Below are 5,656 nucleotides of genomic sequence, written 5' to 3' on the forward strand. Positions count from 1 at the left end.
GAAGGCGGGGAGGTTGGGTGGGGGAGAGGAAGGGAGGGGGAAGGGGGGGAGGCAAAGCGATCAGGGTTTAAATTTAGACATGAATCTAAACAGATACTGGCTTTCTCAGAGAACGCAAGAGAGAAAAAGACAGCAAAGCAGCCTAGGCACCCTGCTTATTTCCTTCATCCTCGCTCTTATTTCTCAATTTTCTCCTTCCTCTTCTTGCAGCTTCTTTTTCCGGTGAAGGGTGAAGGGTTTTTGTCCTGGCATCTCATCATTTTATTCTGCCCCTACGTGGGCCAGCAAAAGTGGAGGCTCTTGTTTTTGTGGGAGTGGGTGTAACAAGGTCAAATGCATATACCGTGTCATAAATAGATAGGTGACCTTTGGACCTTTTCCCTTGTTATCCGTTGCATTGTACAAAGGGTTTAGGCACCAGGGAAAAGAAGGCCTCATAGTTTGGGAGTGAAAATATTCCACGTATGCTACACTTCTTCCTCACCCTGCAAGAGATTAGGTAAAGTGCAGATCTTTTATTTAGGTCATGGTAGAGTTAAAACATATACACAGAGAAAAACACACATGCACATGTGCCAAACCTTTGTTCATTCTGACAGCACCTCTGCCAAGTGTCACTCACTGAGGTGACAGTGAGGAGAACTCAAGAACAATTTATAAACTTTTGTAGCAATAATGCCACCTCTTGAATTCTCCCATATTCTAGTTCTGGGCTAGAAGAGAGAGAAAAAATAGTTTTGAAAATATTTTCTGAAAGGTATTACTTCCCTTTCCACTGCATTGTTGAGACTCTATTTAGCTGTGTCAAGGAAAGCTTCCTAAAGACAAGTAGATTAGGGTTAACTAGAAGGCATTATAGCTATAATTGTACTCTGATTATTTTGTTAAATTGCAGCATGGTTTTTCTTGTTGCAAATGCTAGGGGCCTAAAATAATATAATTTTATTCCTCACACATTTGGCATGACTGCAATGATAACTGGAACAGAGTTTCTTTCTACCACCATGAATTCTGGATGGCCATCAAAGCCACTAGATTTTTTGGAGCCAGTCTTGATATTTCTTCCCTCCTCAATTTTCAGGATGATGTAACACCACCCAATTATAGGAACTGTTTTGCGGCAGTTTCTCACACAGAATGCAAAGGATTGATTCACACTATCAAATTCTTTGTGCAAATTTGCACCATACATTTAAAGCACCCTTATATGTCATGGCTTCCCCAGTGAATCCTGAGAACTATTATGTGAGTGTTGTTGCTGAGAGACCTCTCACAGTCACAATTCTCAGCAGCCTTAAGAAACTACAGCTCTCAGCATTTGTTGTGGGAAGTCATGAATCTTAAGATGGTATAAGAGTGCTTTAAATGTATTGTAAAGAACATGATCAAATATACAGCTACCTGGAGCAGATTAACAATGTATGCACATGAAGCCAGTAGCCACCTCTGTGATCACACCCTTTGGAAACAGTACATAGCTGTCAACGTTTCCCATTTTTCTAAGGGAAATTCCCTTATTCCGAATAGGATTTCCCTTAAAAAAAGGGAAAAGTTGATAGCTATGAAACAGTATAGCAGTAATCACAAAAATGGCCTAATTCAGATTAGCCTTTCACCACACGTGTGTGCCAAATTGCATGAAATAATTTGGAGTGAAGTAGCCCTTTGTGTCTTAGTGAGGAGTTGCCTTGCACCCATTCCAACCACTGATTCATTCAATCCCACACTGTCTACACTGGTGGGCATGGTAGAAGAGGAGATAGTCCCACAAGGTGGGGAATATGAGAAAGGAGGACAAGCCCCAAGCAGGGAAAGTATATTCATAATAAAGAATTTTGATGATAATTTTGACCTGAAGCAACAGATAGAATCCTTTGTTTCCCAGGGTCAAATTTGGCATGCTGTTAATTGCAGGAATGCAATCAATGTGCATGCCTGAAAAAGTGCAAATAGCAGAAGTAGGGGAGGTCAGCAGCAGAGGGACTGCAGGGTGAAGGAGCGGGAAGGTTTAACCCTTTCCCTTACTGTGATCCCCTATCTAATGCACATACTCCATTGCTATTTACCTCAGGAGGAATCCTCTATCAGCACTGTTGCATCTACGTTTTCTCCAATCTTTTCTGTTTTTTAACTCAAAACACTCTGAGACTACAGTTTCAGTTCCAGGAACTCCTAGCAAAATAATGACATTTTAGAGCAGGTGATAGTGTGAAGAGGAGCATGCAGATAAAGGGAAGAGATAGGTTCACACAAACTATCACCAAGCACATAACAAGCCAACAAAGACTTGTTTACCCTGGCATTTGAACCTGACCTTAGATAGATAGATAGATTGATTCACCATATTATTGTGTCTGCAGTTTGTTTAGAACTTATTTGAATATTGTGTTTTAAATGGTTGTAACATGTTCTGAGACATTATTATTTATTAAATTTCCATACCATCCTTCACCTGAGTTTACACTATAAAAACACAAAAATACACAACATAGCAACAAACAAAACAATACTCCCCCCAGGTTAAAAGGCCATAAATTGTTTAACTAGCCAAAAGCCTAGGTGAAGAGGAATGTTTTTGCCTGGTGCTCATGTGAAGAGTGGGTAATAAATTGCATAAATAAATAATGGCCAAAGGGGCAAGGGTTAATCATCCCCTTCCTCAGTTACTTTTTCACTTCCATGCGTAGCCTCTGAATGCTAGGTTTTTTTTTAATTGCAAAAGCATTGGGGGGAAAGACACAAGCTACTGTATGTTTTGCTTAGGCCTTAGGTGCTTTCCTCAGATGGTATGTCCTCATTCCACAGACTAATCCTTGCAAGGGGATAAGAACAACTTTTTTACCCTTTCAAAACAAGGCAAGTTGCATGGCAACTGCAACAGGGCTGAATACAGGACTGTGGGTGAAGGGTATGTTATCTTTTTCTAGCAGTTCCTTTTGCTAGATCTCAGCAGGCAGCTTCCTCTTCTTGACGTAAGAAGCACATGACAAAGAAGCTGAAGCAGAGCAGGAGTGGAATAATACTTTTAGTAGCTCAGCTCTGCCATACTGAGATACTTTGGGAGGTCGAAACACTAGGACTGCAGTCTTTAATTGATTTTATCAACTAATTTGATTTTGATTATCTAATTTCTATACTGTTTAATACAGTAAAAACGATCTGTAAGCGGTGCCCACAACCAGACGCCTTCATCCGCCTCTGCTGCAACAAAACACGTCTCTCCCGTATTGGTCGCTACAGCCACAGCAGGTGCTGTAAGCTTCAGAAAGTTTGAGTTCAGCCTCAAAGCTGCAGTCCTCCATTGTATCCCGAGACAGATGGATGCCAACCAAGATCTGTAAGCAGTGTACAAACAGCTGAAGCGACAACAAAATATCACAAAAATACGCAGTTACATATAAAAATGTTAGATTAATACAAAATAACTAATATATATAAATAAGGGACACGGGTGGCACTGTGGGTTAAACCACAGAGCCTAGGACTTGCCAATCAGAAGGTCGGCGGTTCGAATCCCCACGACGGGGTGAACTCCCGTTGCTCGGTCCCTGCTCCTGCCAACCTAGCAGTTCGAAAGCATGTCAAAGTGCAAGTAGATAAATAGGCGGGAAAGTAAATGGCGTTTCCATGCGTTGCTCTGGTTCGCCAGAAGCGGCTTAGTCAAGCTGGCCACATGACCCGGAAGCTGTACGCTGGCTCCCTCAGCCAATAAAGCGAGATGAGGGTCCCCTTTACCTTATATAAATAAGTATCAATTCATTTTCATTCTGCGTCTTCAGGTTATCACCCAGGGTCTGAACAAAATCCTAGTTCACTCACAAAATTCTCAGAATGAGGAGAGTTCCTGGAACTCTAGACTTAGTTTTTATGGGCAGGCCCAAGGTGGATGGTACTTCCTCAGGCTGCTTGCAGCTATGTCCCATTCAACTGTACTATCTACACCTAGTTCCAGATGCAGCAGGTTTGTTGAGTTTTCCAGGGGATCCAGAGGGTGGGAAAAGGGCCCCATTCCACTCACAGCTCTTTTTTTCACCCTCTGTCCTCTACTCCTCTTCGTCCAACTGCAGCTTTAATTACAGGTTAAAATTGAGTTTTCTGGCTGAGCCATGAAAAAGAAACATACAGATGGCATTGCCTACCAGTTTTTATCCCAACCCAGCACACACTTTGCATTCAGAACAAAATGCCTTGCAGTGTTTCTAAGAAACTACAGAGAATCCAAGCTGAGTATTTTTAGAGAGATTTCATGTGAGCCATCCAAATCTGGACACCAGAGATAGTGTAGGATCAGATCTACTTAAGAACAAGTCTGGACACCAAACAAAATGTTGCAGCTAACGGGTTGCAAACATACTCTACAAAAAGGGCATTGCACTTCCCCCCACTTCCATTTTCAGATATTCTACATTTTGTGGCTACTGTGCATGCTCATTCCTTATTGCAATTTTGGTGGTTTTTTGTTTTGCTCATTTAAGGTTTTTTAAAGTGTTTTTTTTTTTGGGGGGGGTGTTACTTCTATTAACTCCGACGTTTCCCATAACATAATTATACTGAGTGCTTTTTTCCCGCCAGAGCGCATTTTCGGCACCTCTGATATGGGTGCCGTTGTAGGCTGACACTCTCCTCTTGCCTTTACGTACTTCTGAGAAGCCTCAAGCAATCATTTCAAGTCAAAGCAGAAGCTGGCCAGTGTTTGCAAGCCTACACTTTTTTTTAGAACTATGACTCCACCTAGCTCCTAGCCACTCCTAGCTGGTCAGGCTACAGGGTGGGGCCAATTCATATTTCCTTTTCTTTAATCCATCTCCCATGTAGTGGTGGCAGGCTTTAAGCTTTCTAGCCAGGCCTCTACCATTGCACATATGTGCATTTGCGTAGGGTCCGTTGCAGCTGCCCTAGCCATCTTCCTGAATCAAAGGGAATGAGGGAGGTGTGGGCGCATTTATTTGACCTGCACCAGAACCAGGGGTGACCCCCAAACCAGCTAGGGAGACAGCTTGCTGTAGTTTTAGTACCTCTGCAGACAGTGAAAAATGGCTGTTGTCAAACTGGCATCTGTTCACGGCTGCCCCGAGTCGCCCAACAACTTACTATAACAACTTCATGGTCAGTTCTGGCACCTATTTTTCTTGGGGGGGGGAAGCACTGATTATGTGCCCTCCTGTTTCTCAGTGATCCCCATTTTGGCTTAGTTCTGCTGCACTCATCACCTGAGGTCACTATTATAGGGACTAATGTCACTAGAATACTGAAAACACATTTTAATCTCTCCTTTACAGTCTAAACTTTGCAGTTTTCCATTGAGAGAACGGAAAATTTGTCTGTTCTGAGGTCAACCCCAAAACTCAACGTCAAATTATGACTTCCTCTGTTCCCATACAACAGTGAGAAAAAGAGGATAAGGAAACCTTTTCTCCTCACAACAACCCCTCCAGAAGAAAATATGAAAGTCACAACAATGTGAGCCTGTTTTAACACGTCAGTCAGCAGCTTTTACCCTAAGCTGGGCACTGACGCTTAGAGTAACACCCAATAGGAAGGGCAGCATAAACTATTCCTTAAATGGGTAGACGGAATCTGCCCTTCCATCATGCTTTTATACGACAGACCAAAATAATTCTTCCTAACACTATTATAGTATTTACTGCAACAAAAG

The 5,656-nt window shown here is 42.3% G+C and overlaps 1 long non-coding RNA gene across 2 annotated transcripts in view; it reads left to right on the top strand.

Annotated features, from left to right (window-relative positions):
- LOC309531794 overlaps positions 1–5,371 on the top strand; it is a 39,767-nt gene extending 34,396 nt beyond the window's left edge. The window contains exons 4-5 of one of the 2 annotated variants that reach the window (XR_014219452.1): positions 211–328; positions 5,280–5,371. This is a non-coding gene — a long non-coding RNA (uncharacterized lncRNA). Of the gene's footprint in view, positions 1–210; positions 329–407; positions 3,051–5,279 lie in introns of those variants that run through there. The other variant, XR_014219453.1, reaches the window with a different exon arrangement.
- The last annotated feature ends 285 nt before the right edge of the window (positions 5,372–5,656 follow it).

This window comes from Podarcis vaucheri (genome assembly GCF_965113315.1).
Source record: "Podarcis vaucheri genome assembly, chromosome: 4".
In the NCBI taxonomy this organism is placed as follows: domain Eukaryota; kingdom Metazoa; phylum Chordata; class Lepidosauria; order Squamata; family Lacertidae; genus Podarcis; species Podarcis vaucheri.